Here is a 17,876-nt window from a genome sequence, read left to right on the forward strand (position 1 = left end):
TTTCCTTAGGCTGATATAGGAAGGAGTAATGCACAGCTACATCCAGGGTTTCCAGGGTGTTACTGAAATCCACAGAGGGAAAAGAAGGGCCCTGGTCCGAGTGTAATGCTGCTACTGCATATGCCCCGATGAAAACCTGCAAATCCTTAATAACAGTGTGAGCATCAACTGATCATTGTGGTAACACCCAGAGGAATCTGCAGCAAGAATCTACAGCAAGTAGAGTGTATTTGAATGCAACATCTGAAATCTGTTTTAAACTGAGGCTTCCAGGTAGCTGTAGAATTTCCACCAGCAGTGCAAGGTCTAGGGTGGGCCTGGAAAGTGGAGTTCCCCCTGCTGATAGCAGATTATCTTTGGTTGATTTATTACCCAGCTCATCTGCCACCCCACAGGCAGTTAGATCATCTCTTGCCACTGATGGGTTCGGGCTGTCTCCTACAAGGGACATTGGGGCTTCCATCCTTGAGGTAAGGGATGGGCGGCCTCCCACTGGGGACACCATGGATACTGTCTCTGATGTCACAGAGAAGAATGTCTATAATTCCCCGGCCCCTAAGGCTAACAATGTCATACATGAATCGGGCCCCAACCCTTCCCCCAATACCCCTCTAACCTACAGCTACTAAAGTGGAATATAGCTGGTATTAAATGAAACTGATAGATGAGAACTGGGGAGGCTTTATTGATGGTTTTCTTATCTGCATCCTTCAAGAGGCCTGGGCAACCAACAAGGTCTATAGAAAGGGTTTTATTAGATATAGCTTGGAGGCAATACCCTAACCTGCAGGAAGGCCCTTGGGAGGGCTTATTGTTTGGATTAAAATAGGACTTAATTGTTTAGTGAAGATGGTCAAGACTGACTCCCTTGACCTTCTTGGCCTAAAAATAACACAAAAGGTTGGGATACCCTACTTGTTGGTTAATATTTACAATAGGTCATCCCTCTTTAATAAACCATCACATAACCTGGAATCTCTGAATTTACTATTAGAAGATCATGGGGCAGGATCCCACATGATCGAAGCAGGAGATTTTAATTCCCGTTTCGAGCCCTATTCCCTCATCCTAGAGCTGACAAGTGTAGAAGATGATGCTGGGGAATTCCTTCTTATTTTAATTCCAGGAAGAATGTTAAGATGAGTGCAGCCGCATTACAGATAGCTGACATAATTGTGTCTCGTGGATGAAGAGCATGCAACGGCCGATCAACACCGGGCCCCAAGATTAAATCAACTTTCAAGAGGGGTGATTATCAAAATGATATAGTTTACATACTGCTAGACGTAAGGATTTGGCATGAAATGGTTGATGTGGCAGTCATAGATCACCACAATATTGACCACTTCCCTCTCCTCTTGTACCTAAAAGGATTCCGAATCAGAGGCATATTCTGCCCTGAGATTGTAACATCTACTGCAACAGTCTTGACAAATAATAGACAGAATGTGAAATCGGTAGTCTTAGCTAAAACTGGAAGTGTCCTAAAAGAAATCTGTGAGCTCATCAGTGTAGCGCTGTATATGCTCAAAACTCAAGCCTGTCCAACTTCCCATATGTTGAGTGTTCATGAAGATCTGTTTGCTAACTTAGGGAAATTATTCAGCAAAGATGTTAAGGCAGCAGTATCCTACCTAAGACACATTAATGGTTCAATAACCATTGCAGGGTGGCTAAAACTGCTTTTATGAATGCTTTAAAGAGTAAAACAAGGACATACATTATTACCACTAAACAGAATTATACAAAGGTTATTAAGACTAGTAAATCCCAGTGGGAAGCTCCCTTCTAGGATGACCTGGTGGAAGCAGCAAAAGAGAAGGACTCTAGACGTTTTTGGCATTTGGTCACACACAATGGTTGCAGCGCCTACGCTTGCCCAGAGTGACACATCCCAGCATCAGAGTGGGTTAAACATTTCTCTGTTCTTTATGCAGACTCATCATGCATGGAGAGATATAATAGTTCTCAGTCCTCCCCCAACTCTGCAAGCAGTGAAGGTGCCCAGATGGTATTCATATTGGAAGAAACCTTGAATGCAATCCAGGCATAAAAAGCAGGGAAAGCTCCTGGTCCTGATAGAATCCAGTCTGACCTATATCTCTCTGAACCCTTGATTTGTGGCCCTTATATAAACTCTCTTTCCAATGCTGTAACAGCAAGTGCTCTAATTCCTTATTCCTGGAAAGGGGCAAAACTGTGCCTATTTATAAAAAGGGTGATCAACAAGTGCCAGGCAACTATGGGCCAATAAGCCTTATTGATAATATTTAAAAAATCTACAGTAAGCAACTCCAGGGAAAACCAACTATGGGAACAGATACAGGATGAAAAAGTGATATTGCTTTTCCAGGCAGTTTTTATGGACAAGGTAAGGACTATTGATCAAGTTCTGCGGTTTTTGACTATAAAATAGAAAACTACTGGCCTTGATAGGGGGTTACTTTTTGTTGCATTTGTAGATTTAAGGGCTGCCTTTGACCTCATCCCAAGGTCAAAATTATGGGAGGTCTTAGGGAAAATTGTGGTTCCTGCTGGTCCGCTCTTGCTAATCCAGCAACTATTTGCAGGAAATTTTGCTAGGGTTATACTGGGCCAGGTGAGTAAACGAAAGACGAAATTCCCATTAAAGAGGGGTGCCCCAGGGTTGTGTCCTGGCTCCCACTTTCTTCTTGTTATACATTAACAGCTTTATTCCATATATACACAATTGTGAGAATGATGCCCCCAGGATCACAGGGCTGAGGGTACCAGGCCTGTTATTTGCAGATGACACGCTTCTCACGTCCAGGACTGTACAGGGCTTAAACACCCTGCTGGGGAGGTTCAGCTTATTTTGTAAGGATCAAGGGCTAGAAATCAACAGCAGTAAAACAAAATACATGGGGGGTCATTACAACATTGGCGGTAAATGCCGCTTACTGCCGTGCAGAAGACCGCCAACACACCGCCGCGGCCGCGGATTTCCACCACAGCTATTACGACCAACAGCTCAGAATTCACCAAAATCCAGACACCCACACAAGTCCGCCACACCAAAGGTCAGTGATAAACTGGCGATAACAAAACCTCCACCATCACGCCAACAGAAATACGCCCACACAATCACGACCAACGAATCCATGAGGTGGTCTTTCAACCGCGGTATTCCATTGGCGGTACACTCCGCCGCGCTCAAAATACACACACATTTACAAACCACAACCACATTGGACAATTCTAAATACACACACCTGATACACATACACACACCACTCCCACACATCCAATGCAATATAAAACACACACCCACATCACCCACAACCCCTTACAACCAGAAATTTAGACGAAGGCCAGAGAGACAGCACAGCAAAGACAACACCACCATACAGAGGCACACAACACCATCACACATACACATCCACGCACAAAAAAACACACCCCTAGACATCACCCCACACATCACAACACACACCACCTCACACATCACCCACACCGCCCTATGGCACCACAAAGACACCCCAGGTTTTCTGAGGAGGAGCTCAGGGTCATGGTGGAGGAAATCATCCGTGTAGAGCCACAGCTATTCGGATCACAGATGCAGCACACCACCATAGCTAGGAAGATGGAGCTATGGCGCAGAATCGTGGACAGGGTCAATGCAGTGGGACAACACCCAAGAACACGGGATGACATCAGGAAGAGGTGGAACGACCTACGGGGGATGGTACGTTCCGTGGTCTCAAGACATAACATTGCGGTTCAGAGGACTGGCGGCGGACCCCCACATCCTCCCTCAGAACTAACAACATGGGAGGAGCAGGTCTTGGCTATACTGCATCCTGAGGGCCTCGCAGGAGTATCTGGGGGAATGGACCCTGGTAAGTCAAAGCTTTAACCTCTTCATCCCCCACCCTACCTGCATGCTATCACATACCCCCACCCTCGCCCTCACCCCCATCACTCCAACTCCTCACATATGTCCCACTATCACAAACCACACATCTCAACACCAAGCCCTGCATGCAACAACAAAGCATGGACACCCATCACCAATGCATGGCCACTGCACATACCCACACACACCCCTAAACAATTATCACACAAGGTCCTACACAAGAATGCAAGCACTGGGGTACAGGGTCACCCACCCATTGCACACCATGGCACACACAGATGCAATAATCATGCCTTTACACCCCTGCAGGGCCCCTACACAACATCACCGGACAGGAGGTTCCAGACATGTCCACACCCCCCCCACAGAAGAGGCCCACAGTGAGGACACCAGCTCTGTCCAACTGAATCTAGATGACCAGCCCGGCCCATCTGGGACCTCGGGACAGTCGGTTCCCCTCACACTGGCACAAGCCACAACAGAGCCTCCCCCCTCTGGAAACACCAGCACAGCACCCACCCAGCAGGCCCATACCTCTGTCCCCAGGACACGTCAAGCAGCAGTGTGTCCACCACTACAGGGAACCCAGGCTAACCCACCACCCCAACAACAGCAGGGACCTGGGGGCAGTGGCAGTGGGCACACGGTTCAGGGGACAGAGTCCCAGGAACACAGGGGAACTGGGAGGGCTGCTGTGCGACAGGGGGAGGACAGGCCCAGGGAACCCACTCTCCATGAGGCCCTCTCCAACATCACGGGAGCATACCACCATTCCCAGGAGACGATGGCAACAGTACTGGCCAAGTTTCAGGAGGAACAGTATTTGGAGTTCAGGGAGGAACTCAAAACCACCAATACCACCCTGGGCACCATTGTACGGGTGCTGAAGGAATTTGTGAACACCAGGAGGGACACTGTGGCACAACAAGGGGCCCCTGACACTAGCCTGGATGATGAACTGCCCACCGCCTCCACCGGCGCTAGTGGACAGGAGGCACCGCCACAGGACCACAACACCAGCACCCCACCCCCTGCAGATGGAGAACCACCCCGCAAATGGTCCCTGAGATCCAGGGGACAACGACAGAGAACAATGCCAAGACCCCGCCAAGAAATGAGACCACCCTGATTGTCATCCTTTTGTCCCACTTTGTCACCCTGTCCATCCATCAACTGCCCCAACTCCACTTCCTATGCCCCTTTGGACAATGCACCTCTGAGACTAATAGACTGGACTCTGCCATGGACATTCCTCCACCATCACCCTTGACCATTTTACAACCCCCTCCACTATTTAGCACTTAAATAAACACACTTCAATCACAAAACTATCTGGAGTCAGTCTGTGCTTTCGAAAATGTGTATTTGCAATAACTGAGGAAAAATGCAATATCCATTGTATTGTCAACCTACCTATGTCACACAGCTCTAGTCCATGAAGAAACAAAGTAGATGTCACACAGTGGGACCCACATCCGTGAAATTGAAAGGCAATGTGACAACTAAGGGTCCATACACTGGGTGAAAGTGACAGACAGATGAGAGGTTGAACAAGGGTATCAGATGTAGCAGGCAGTGATGTCTTCGTACCTGTGTCTCACTGGAAGTATTGATGAATCACCGTGTTTCTGTTGTCGATATCCTCTTCTTCTGCTTCCTCGTCTTCACTGTCCACAGGCTCCACAGCTGCCAGAAGACCTCCATCTGGACCGTCCTCCTGCAGAAAAGGCACCTGTCATCGCAAAGCCAAGTTGTGAAGCATACAGCAGGCCACGATGATCTGGCACACCTTCTTTGGTGAGTAGAATAGGAAACCACCTGTCATATGGAGACACCTGAACCTGGCCTTCAGGAGGCCGAAGGTCCTCTCTATAACCCTCCTAGTTCGCCCATGGGCCTCATAGTAGCGTTCCTCTGCCCTTGTCCTGGGATTTCTCACTGGGGTCAGTAGCCATGACAGGTTGGGGTACCCAGAGTCACCTGCAAATGTCGAGGGACAACTGTTAAACACACTAACTCTTAGGGACAACCCCAGACACCTAGTCACACTGTATAGGGTCCATGTCCTCACCTAATAGCCACACACGGTCCTCTGGAGTTGCCCCTCCACATAAAGGATGCTGCTATTCCTCGAATGTAAGCGTCATGCAGTGAGCCAGGAAACTTGGCATTCACATAGGAGATGTACTGGTCGGCCAAAAACACCATCTGCACATTCATTGAATGGTAACTCTTCCGGTTTCTGTATACCTTTTCACTCCTGCGGGGGGGTACCAAGGCCATATGTGTCCCATCAATGGCACCAATGATGTTGGGGATATGTCCCAGGGCATAGAAGTCACCTTTCATTGTAGGCAAATCCTCCACCTGAGGGAAAACGATGTAGCTGTGCATGTGTTTCAGCAGGGCAGGCAACACTCTGGACAACACGTTGGAGAACATAGGCTGGGACATCCCTGATGCTATGGCCACTGTCGTCTGAAAAGACCCACTTGCCAGGAAATGGAGTACAGACAGCACCTGCACTAGAGGAGGGATACCGGTGGGATGGCGGATAGCTGACATCCGGTCCGGCTCCAACTGGGCACACAGTTCCTGGATTGTGGCATGGTCCAGTCTGTAGGTGACAATTACATGACGCTCTTCCATTGTCGACAGGTCCACCAGCAGTCTGTACACCGGAGGATGCCACCATCTCCTCACCTGCCCCAGCGGACGTGCTCTATGGAGGAGAACAGCGAGCAGAGGGTCAGCCAACACTGAGGTACGAAAACACAACTTTATTGCACACATTTTTTAATCCGCTATGTCCCTGTCTTAATGTGTATGCAAGGCCTAGATATGTGTGATGCATTTAAAATTAATGCCATGTGGCCCTCTGAAATGGTGGCTGCCTGACTTGTAATGTGGGACAAAGGGATATGAGGTAACTGCGCTGGCATTGTACACCGTTGCGGTAGGCGGCCGAAGACCGCGGCGCAATCCTACATTGGTTAACATTGGACCCTATGGGTCCCAGAAGCCAATGACGATGTACGCCGGCGGTGACGGTACTCACCGCCGCAGACGTCATCGCCATTTTCTCTCTGTTCACTCACTTGATACCTGATCTTCGACAGGAGAGGACCTACACTGCAAGTGCTGCTGTGACCTCAGTCTGGAAGAGACAACTGCTCATGTGTCTGGGGAAAGGGCCCCTGCCTTCACCACGGAGGAGTTGGAGAAAATAGTTGATGGGGTCCTCCCCCAGTACACGATACTCCACGGTCCTCCAGACAAACAGGTAAGTACACTGTGAGCATGATGGATGGGCAATGCCTGTGTGGAGTGGTGTCGATGGACGATATGGGGGGGTGAATGAGGCGTGCATGAAACAACGGTGAGTGGATGTGTGTCATGGCAAGGGTGGGAACGTGGGCCAATGACTGTGACGGTCCGGACGGTTAATGTTGTATCTTTTCCCCTGTACTTTTCCTGTAGGTCAGCGCCCACCAGAAGAAGGATATTTGGCGTGCCATCGCCAAGGAAGTCCGGACTCTGGGGGTCCACCACAGACAGAGCACCCACTGCTGGAAAAGATGGGAGGACATTCGCCGCTGGAGCAAGAAGACAGCGGAGGCCCAGCTGGGGGTGGCCTCCCAACGTGGGAGGGGTGCCCATTGCACCATGACCCCCCTGATGTTCCGGATCCTGGCGGTGGCATATCCGGAGTTGGATGGGCACTTGAGACCATCACAGCAGCCACAAGGGGGTGAGTACACCCTCATTCAGCTGAATCAGAGCGCATTACGAGGTGCCTGGGTGGGGGAGGTGGGCTGTGGGTTCCCCTAGGCCAGGGCGAGTTTAGAAGGCAAGGTCCCTTCGTAAGGCAGGCCATGTGGCACCCCACCTCACCAGTGTTCAGAGCCAACTACACCTAGTCAGGCTCCTGTGACTTCCATGTGTGCAGCAGTCGGGCATAGGCCTTGCACCCCATGTCCCTGGGATTAATTAGGGAACTCTCAGTGCACGGCGTAGTGCAGAGGGCTTCTGTGTCAGTAGTGTCCGCCAAAGGTAGCGGTATTGCATGCACTCAACATGTCTTTCTTCTGTCTTTCTCCCCCTTTTTTTGGTCTCCCTGTTTTTGTGTGCAATAGTATCATCAGGCAGAGGAGCAGTGGCACCAGAGCAGGAGGGAGCTGCATCCCACATGGCCCTGGAGGGCAAGACAACGGAGTCTGAAGGCACCAGTGGGACGGAGGGCGAGGGGAGCTCCACGGCGGGGACAGGAGCTGAGACCAGTGACACAGACTCCTCCTCTGATGGGAGCTCCCTTGCGGTGGCGGGCCCCTCTGTGCCCCCTGCATCTACAGCCGCCACCCCCCTACCAGCACCGCTCTCCCAGCAGCCCCTCACCGTGTGCCCCGTGGCCGCTCACCCAGGAGGGTGGGCATCTCCTTCGCCCCAGGCACCTCAGCCCCTGCCCCTGTCAGCCCTGCTGCCCTCAGTGAGGAGGCCATTGACCTCCTCAGAACCCTCGCTTTTGGGCAGTCTACCATTCTGAATGCCATCCAGGGTGTAGAGAGGCAGTTGCAACAGACAAATGCATACCTGGAGGGCATTCATTCTGGTCAGGCAGCCCAACAGCGAGCTTTTCAGAATCTGGCCTCAGCATTGATGGCAGCCATTGTCCCTGTGTCCAGCCTCTCCCCTCCAACTTCCTCCACCCAGACCCAAACCCCTGTACCTCAGCGTATCCCAAGCACACCATCAGACCAGCATGCACACACCTCAACACACAAGGGACGCTCTTGCAAACATAAGCACCACACATCCCACAGGCACTTACACAAGCATCATACCCATGCAGACATACCAACATCCACTGCCTCCACTGTGTCCCCCTCCTCCTCGTCTCCCTCCTCCCTCCCTGTCACGTCTCCACTCATACCTGCATGCACCACATCTTCATCCACTACGTCCATCACCAGCACACCCATCACCACACACCGCTCACGTGCACTCACCACCCCACTACCATTCACACATCCCCTGTGTCCTCTCCCAGTGTGTCGGTGAGCCCACCTCCCAAGGTACACAAACGCAGTCACACACCCACCCAACAACCATCCACCTCACGACAGCCTCCAGCCCATGCACCTTCACCCAAAGTTAGCAAACGTACACCTCCTACAACCAAAACCTCTTCCTCCACTCCCAAACCCCCTCAATCTACCCGTCCCAGTGTGTCTAAAAAACTTTTCCTGTCCAACCTTGACCTCTTCCCCTCACCTCTCCCACCCCTTCAGTCCCCTAGGGCACGCCTTTCCAGGTCCCAAGTCAGCACCTCAGCCACCACATCAGCGGGAACAGTGGTGCCAGCAGTAACCAGCTTCTGGAGTGCACCAAGCAGCAGGGCAGCCAGTGTGCCAAGGAGCCAAACCACGGACAGTCCCCCACCTCAGAAGCATAAGAAGTTGGCCACTGGCCGGAGGGAGAAGGGCAAAACACCTGCCACCAAGGGCTCTCCCAGGACTAAAGTTGGGAGTGGGAAGACAGCAGCGGCACCATCCAAGGTGGTGAAGGAGCACAGAAAGAAAGGGAAGTCGGCGCCAACCTGCACGGCGGACAAGACCACCAGCAGCCCCGCTTCCCAGGACACCGCCGCCACCAGCACCACTGCCAAGGACACCGACGCCACCAGCACCGCTTCCCAGGACACTGCCGCCACCAGCACCGCTGCCAAGAACACCGACGCCACCAGCACTGCTTCCCAGGACACTGCCGCCACCAGCACCGCTGCCAAGGACACCGCCGCCACCAGCACGCTCACTGAGCCACCCACCAGCACCGCAGGCCAATGAGCGCTGCAAGCACTGCCGCTACTGAGGCCACCACCAGCAGGATGAAGCACTCTGGGCACAAAGCCCCCTCCAGAACCAGTGGAGATTCACATCCACTACCTCAGTCCTTGGCAGGATGAAGCACTCTGGGCACAAAGCCCCCTCCAGAACCAGTGGAGATTCACATCCACTACCTCAGTCCTTGGCAGGATGTAGCACTCTGGGCACAAAGCCCCCTCCAGAACCAGTGTAGACTGTTATCCACTTGAGAGACTGTGGCTTTGCACTCCCCAGGATAAAGCAGTGGGTAGACCACCCACTGGAGAGACTTGAGAGACTGTGGCTTTGCACTCCCGAGGATAAAGCAGTGGGCATGGAATCCCCTTGTGGATCTGGCATTGTGCACTCATCCGGCTGAAGTGCCCCCCCTTCCCTTCCCCCTGAGGTGCCTTTTGTATTTCTATCTGATGCCCCTGCAGTGTTCTCTCCGTTTTGATCGGGTATCTTGTGTGGGCTTCGCCCATGCATTTGGGCCCAGTGGTCCACGGACTATAAATGGTGCAGTACCTGGACTTGTATTCTTGGTGTATATATTTGTTAATAGTGTATATATATATATATTTTTGAGTACTGGATTTTAATTGATTACTATCGTTATAATCATTTCCTTTTGTCTTTGCATTCTTCCAGGAGGGTTGGGTGGTGTAACTGTAATGTCAACATTTATTATTGTGTGTGTTGTAGTATGTGTGTGTGGGGGTTTTGCGTGTTGCGTTTGTGTGTCACTCTCGTTTCTTCCCCCCTCCCCTGTGTTGTAGGTGCAGTACTCACCGTGGTCTTCGCCGCCGGCGTTCGTGCTCCTGGTAGAGGAGCAGGAAGACAAAGGCAGGTAGTATATGGAGTTCTGGGTCCATGGCGTCCTGGTTCCTCGTGGAGTGTGTAGATGTGAGCATTGTCTTCCGCCTGTCTGTTGGCGGTTACCACCGCAGTGTTTGTTTGTACCGCCATGGCCGTGCCGAGGAGTGTTAAAGTGTCTATGTTGGCGGTTTCCGCCATGGTCGTGATTCCATTTTTTTTCTGCCGGCCTGTTGGCGGTTTTACTGCCGCTTTAACACCGACCGCCAGGGTTGTAATGAGGGCCATGGTGTTCAGTCCCTGGAAAAAAGTCAGAGTGACTTTAAAGATTAAATGACTCTCATAAATGGATGGGTCAAATTGCAAAAACCTCACTGTCATTGAAAGGTAGAGCTGGTTCAATCCTATGGGTTACCAAAAGGTTCTCCTCATATCTGATTTCTCCAGCCCTGGAGATATATGAAGCCTAAGCTTGCGGGGCTGCACTATACGGGGCCAACTTGTGGGGCCATTGCAACTTTGATGTACTAGATAAAAATGAAAGGTCCTTCATTAAAGCTTTGCTGAAGCTCCCTAAGAGTGCTCAATCACTTCCATTAAGGTCCGATTTAAACCTTGGATATCTGTCAGATATTGCCGGCCTAAAACCCATTTTATACTGGATTATGATATGGTCAGTAAAAGAATTAGAGCCTTATAGAGCTTGCCTTGGGGAGCTATTGGCTAATAATCAAGCCCTTATGATCTCCTGATTAACTCACATTATTGATGGGCTGACCAGGATGGGGTTAAGAGAATACTGGCTTTCTCCTTCTACAATTCCAAGTTGTTCTTGAGAAACTGTCAACACTCGCTACTGGACACTTGTTTACTGCTCCAAAATTTCAAATGCTACTATGGGTAGTCTAACAAACTCATATTTGTCTTTTAAATGTGTTCCAGATTTTGAGGATTTTATGGACTATATCAACGCCTCGCTCCTGTGAACACTTTTTATTAAGTTCAGGCTGGGGGTCTTGCCAACATCCTCTTTTGCTGGTTCTTGATCCAACTCTTCCACCCTGTGCCCTATGGGCTGCAATATCGAAGAGAATGGCAAGTACTTATAATTTTTCTATAGTGCCTTGACTCATGTCAAGCAATGAACTCGCTGGATTATCCCCCTTTATCGGTTGTTCGGGTTCAGAGACACACACTAGTCATTAAGAATTAAGAGCCTGTAAAACTAACATAGGTGTTAGTTTTAAAGCATAGCTCATGAGCTAGTCTTCAACTGTATCAAGCATTAAAAAGGCACATCATTGTAATATTGTGTTAAATTTTGTGAGCTACTTATGAAATGGTAATTCGAATGTACCTCACCGATGTGCAAAAAAATGACATTAGCTCTATACACCAATCTGGACCACACGAAACAAAGACGCAATACAGAATTAAAAAAACAAAAAGACAATGCCAAACAAAAGAATACTGTACAGTACAAATATAAATAGATATAATCAACCACGTGGAATCAACAAATTCAAAAGCCCACCACCACACAAAGGGACATTCTGTATTCCAAGAGCCATCCACCCATCATCCAACAAAGTAACATTCTTTAAGGGACATTCTGCAATTCAAAATGCAACTAGACATGAGCAACGAAAAGGACATTCAGAAATTGTGCTTCCTGCTGATTATTGTTATTGGTGGAATGATGACTAACATTGTTAATATAAAGATGGGACTGTGTGGCTGCAAAGGCTATAGATACGCCAGGCACATGTAAGAGAACCCTTTGAAATATGCTATGGTGGCCACTTTTGGAAATAAGCAGCTTCCCTTGAGGCATGGAGGGAGGGGTCTTACAGAATAAAACGGCTGTTTGATCTGATCATAAATATCATATTATTTAGCCATATGAGTGTGGCACCTCCAGAGTGCAAATTGTGTAATGAGTACAGTACATCAAAGTCAATGAAACTGCTCTGTTGCTTTAATATGCAAGGGTGTCCTTGAATTTGTTCTGAACGTCTGATTTATTTTATTTACTGGGTTATAATAACAAGGCTGTACTGATGCATCTCGGCTTCAACAACACAGCTTATAGTTTTTTTTGCTTACTGAACAAAACCCTTCCATAGTCCTCAAGAGCTCACAGCCTGTCATTAGGGCCCTCTAATCAGAAGAGCACTAATCTAGCTAAATGAAACAGGATTAAGAGACAGACCAGATTGATTTGGTTAAAACTGTATTTTCTCTCTATGCCACTCTCTTGCTTGGATGTTGCCAAGCTCTGTGGCTTCCATTTTAGATCACTCCACTCAGCTAGATGAATGGTGAATTCAAAATGAGAGATATCACTTGAATCAAAATTAGGGATATCACTGGTGTCACTGCTACATTGTTTACTGATGAGGGACCTCAACAGAAACACTGTGGGCCTGATTTAGCTCATGTCGGTGTCACCAACAAGCCACGTCAGTGGCGGGCCTGAAAAAAACGTCAAGTCAAAGGTGTTCTGCCCATTGTATTTAGATGTAACAGCTCTGCAAGTGGAGGGCAGGCAATAGATTGCTGACGGACGGAGATGGCGGGGGGACCCAGCGGACTTTGTACAATGGCAGGGGCTATGGAACAGAGGTAAGTGACACACACACTGTACTTTAGCCATATGTGTCCCACGCACTACACAACACACTACATATACACCATCAGACATTGCAATTCCAACACAACCAGTACATGCCAAAAACACACATTGACATACATCCATGACAAAGCACACACCATTGAAACTGCACCCACACATGACACTACCTCAACAACCATCACAACTACACACTCAGCTACAGAAACGCACAAAGCCACAACTACACACATCACGACAATGTCCGCCGCACAACAACACTCACCTGAAAGTGTCACACAGCAATACAACATTCACAACAACATTGGTCTCACATGCAAGTTACACACATACAGACACGGCCACATCACCCACTCCAGCCCTCTCCACCTCTACCAGCCAATCCACACACACACACTCATACACGTACTGGCTCACATACACAACAGATAGCACAAACCTGCCAGTATAGGTCCCCTTGCAATGCGCACACATGGACACCACTGGCAAGTGTGATTGTGCCATCATTGTGGTGCCAGAATCCATTTGGCAATGAATGATGTCACCACAATGACAGTTGTGTATGTGTGCGATATGTGTGTTGTGCCAGTGTGTCCCCAGTCATGTGTTACACAATTGTCTCACCGACATATGCATGTCACAGTGATTTTCAAAAATTACTGTGCCACGTATATGACTGAAGTGGTCCTACCTCCCGTGCAGTGCCGACCCAATGAACCCTGCCTATGCGGCATGTGGGGGGGTCATGTTTTCACACATTCAAATCTACATGGCGGGAGGGGTTGCTGGGGTCCCACCAGCATCCACTTTTCCCTCTCCGGCCATTGATGCGGGTGGTGTTGCTTGGCGGAGACAGCGGTTCTGATGTGGGTTTTCGGATATACGACCAGCAACATCTAAATGTGGCGGGCAGACCATCACGGCATCAGACGGGTTTCATTTAGATGGAAGGATGTGAATCTGCAAAAGATAAGAAATACATCCAGGTATTAAGACAGCAGTGGAGATAAGCGTACTTCAGCAGATTCAAGGTACTTAAAGGGAGTGAATAAGAACACTAGTGCAAAGTGGAAAGAATGGCAAAGACGGAAGCTATTGTGCTGCAAAAAGCCAGGAAAACCAACAAACCATTTTTTTCGGGGTCAATGTTGACATTTCTGAAAATGCACGGCCATCAAATCATGCACCAATAGTTCTCTGTGGTGATTCTTTGAGTGAGGACCATAAGAAGCATCTCCCTGTTTTTTGCATTTCCCTATTAAATGGCAACTCCTACGGAGGACTCCCAAATGAGCTATGCCAGTGGGATCTAGCTGAGTCTACCAAAATATTTACTATCTAGAGATCAGTGAGTTCAGAATGTGGTATTGCAGCCCCTGCTGCAGGATCACATACTTTAACACTGTGAACCTGTCTTTCTATTCTGAAAGAGACTAATTTCAACAAAATGACAATGATTGATCAAGGCTTCTGAAGCACGTGACCCAATTCCTATTTGCGAAGACAGTTAAGATTTCCTCCCCATTGAGTCTGTTCATTCCAAAATCCAGGAGGAGGCATTTGGGTGAATTTGCCATCTCTGTAATGGCCGCAACCAAAAAGCAGGTTCCGCCTCTCCCCTTGCATCCACCTAACAGTCATTAATAATAAACCTGACTAAATAGATTCAAACAATTGGTTTGAGGGAAACCGACAAGAAAGTGTCACCCCCCAGGTTTATTGGGTGAGTGGTACTGCCCAAGCTATACCTGGGCTATTTTTGGGCTATTCACAAAGCCCTAGAGTAGCACATATATATACATATAGGTCCCCATTTTCCTCCTCCAGACACCATTTTATGGAAGGTGACACGATGGCTGGAGGAGCTTTTAGGTTTAGAAATATTGTCCTGCCCATCCAAACCTTTATATTTTTCCTTTAGTGAAATTGTTTTGGGTCCTCATTAGGTTGCGTTTCTTTTGACTGCTTTCTTTGGATACAGGTGTGCAGGGTGGAGAAGTTTTTGTGTGTTCGTTCATGCTTGAGGCAGATGCTGGGCAGTTAGCCTATAAATTGCATGTCTTTTAGATAAAGTTATTGTTAATGCGATAGGCGGATCACGAAAAAGGGGAGGGTGTCTAGGAAGGACACCTGGATGAGGCAGGGAAGTTAAAGTGATGGTGTCGGATTTTAGATCGAGGTTATTAGATGTAGGTTAAGAGTAGGTGAGGTTAAAGATCACTTTCTATTGTGCATCAGGGTAGGAGTTAGATAGAGGTAGGTTGTTCGGGGAGGGAACATTAGGATGGGGTGTTATTAATCATAGGTAATTTGATGTATAGTTTGGTTTATAGTTTGTAAAGCAAAAGCCTAGGGTTGTTTGTAATGTGCACCTGTCTTCAATAAAGCCGACTTTTTCACACCAAAAATAGGTATCTGTGGTATGTGCCATTCACCTCTCACCCAATCTGGTGTTTGTAGGAGTACAATCAAATGTAACATTGTGAATCAGCAAATACGTCAAATATATTAAATAAAAATAAATAACCATATCTAGGAACTTGTTCAATGATAAGCAAGATTTAAGCCACACCCACGAATCATATGTAATATTAAAGACTATTTAAACGGCTGATTTTATTTTTGCTCAAAAAAATTGTTGAAAATGACTGCATACTCCTCAGTATAAAAGAACGCATTCACGTGCAGGCTGTTAATGGTTCTCTGCCTGTCTCTAAACCAAACCAGCAGGGCAGACAGAATCTCGTTTTCATCCACCCACTTCTACAGTTTGTCCAGAAGGACTATAGAATATAGCGCCTTATTTACACAAATGATGCATCACTGGTGCAGTATTGCGTCTAAATATTTAACGCTGTGTAATGACAGATCCTAATGCCATGCTTGCGCCGTATTTACAAAACAGCGCACAATGGCATTAGGATCTGGGCAGCGTCAAAGTGGGGTGAGGCCCCAACAATTGTTGACTCTAACAAAACAACATGTAGTCCCACTGGATATGGACATGCATGATCGACGTGTTGTAGGCATGTAAGAATGAATGCATGATTTGGGTAGGATCACCGTGTGCTACTTATCTGTGTACTAGGACCCAAAAGTGGGTAATCTGAGGAATCAAATTCTGCAAGAGACTGTCATGAATACATTTAATTGAAATGTGGGTACTAGAACATCTTTTTCCGGAGGATACACACACACACTCCCACACACAAGAAATCCACACTGTATTTTGAAATAAGTTTAATAATACATTGATGGCTCGATTTACAGCATTATATAAGAAAAAGGTATGGCAGATTTAAGCGTTAAGGTGAGTAAAATGAAGGCAATACATGAAAATTGACTCGATTGAAACCAATCTCTCTTTAGAATGTGTTCAGTTCAGTTCCCTTCCTCCTTAGTACACGCTTGTGTCTACATCAGCAACATTAGCAACAAAATCTTGGAAAAATAGGAGTTTAATAAATGGCTCATACGCATAAGTGGTCATATCTCATATGTTTACATTCCACAGCCTGTCTGGAGGCAAGGGCAGTCTTCGTCTAGGATTTGTCAGTGTGCAGAGTGCAAGTGCCAGTTCGCATCCTTAACACAGATTGTTTGTCATAGGTGCTCTTTCTAAAACGTCTGAAATCACTCTATCACCCCAAGAGGCTCTGGTACCAACTTTATATAACATTTTTCAGCAATATTATGAGAATAAAATGAGCCCTGTGATCTCTGATGCTAGTTGTGAACATAAATGTATGATTTCTCATGCACATTAATTTAAAGCTCCTGTGTTTCCCTTTAAATAGCAATATTATGATGTGTATAATATATGAAAATGCCCATTAGCACACAAATAAATGTAGGCTATGAGAAGCCTCAGAAGCAGAAATATGTTAAGGCATGTAACCCACACAGAGTTACTGCTGTGGGTGGAATACCACCACTCACAATGAGGGCCCAAGAAGCAATGCTGTGAACTCAAATTACTTTTGCAATATCAGTGCTCAAAATCAGTAGCTCATGTCATTCCTGCTGTTTGCTGTGCTATTCGCAAACAATGAGTAGTGCAACCCTACTGCGGAATTATCTGACTCTCTCTCTACTGTTCGGATAAATAATTATTACTGATCAAGAGGAAGTTTACACCAAAAATATGTATAGCACCTGCTAACAGTGGAAAGATTCAACAATACATTTGCACATTATTATTAATAGTGCCAGGGACTAATGTAGAGACTGCCTTTATAAATGCTGTGATGAATTTACAGGTGCAAAGTTAGTACCAGCTTTGTGCTAGTGCTGACATGAACAGATTCCCTGGGCAGCTGAATGATATTACTGCTTCCATGATATAGTTGTACCACTTAATTCAAAAATAGTCAACTTGTGTTAACTACAGAGAAATCAACTTACTGCACATTTAAGGCAATTGTATACTCCAGCTTTCACTTTTTGCTTCAGTGCTGGAGCAGAGAGGAAGTTAAGTTTCCCACCCACAGCATATCCAGCAACAATAGGTGTACCAGATCAGCACAGACAGCTGAAGGTAATTATAAAAGTGTTCATACATGCAGGTGTGTGTGTGTGTGTGTGGGGGTATGTGTGAGTGTCTGCGCGCGAGTGAAAGTGGTTGGCAAAGGACTGAGTGAGAATAAGTGACAGTGTAACTAGGAGTGACTGAGAATAAGTGAGAATGAGC

Source organism: Pleurodeles waltl, chromosome 3_1, assembly GCF_031143425.1.
Source record: "Pleurodeles waltl isolate 20211129_DDA chromosome 3_1, aPleWal1.hap1.20221129, whole genome shotgun sequence".
In the NCBI taxonomy this organism is placed as follows: domain Eukaryota; kingdom Metazoa; phylum Chordata; class Amphibia; order Caudata; family Salamandridae; genus Pleurodeles; species Pleurodeles waltl.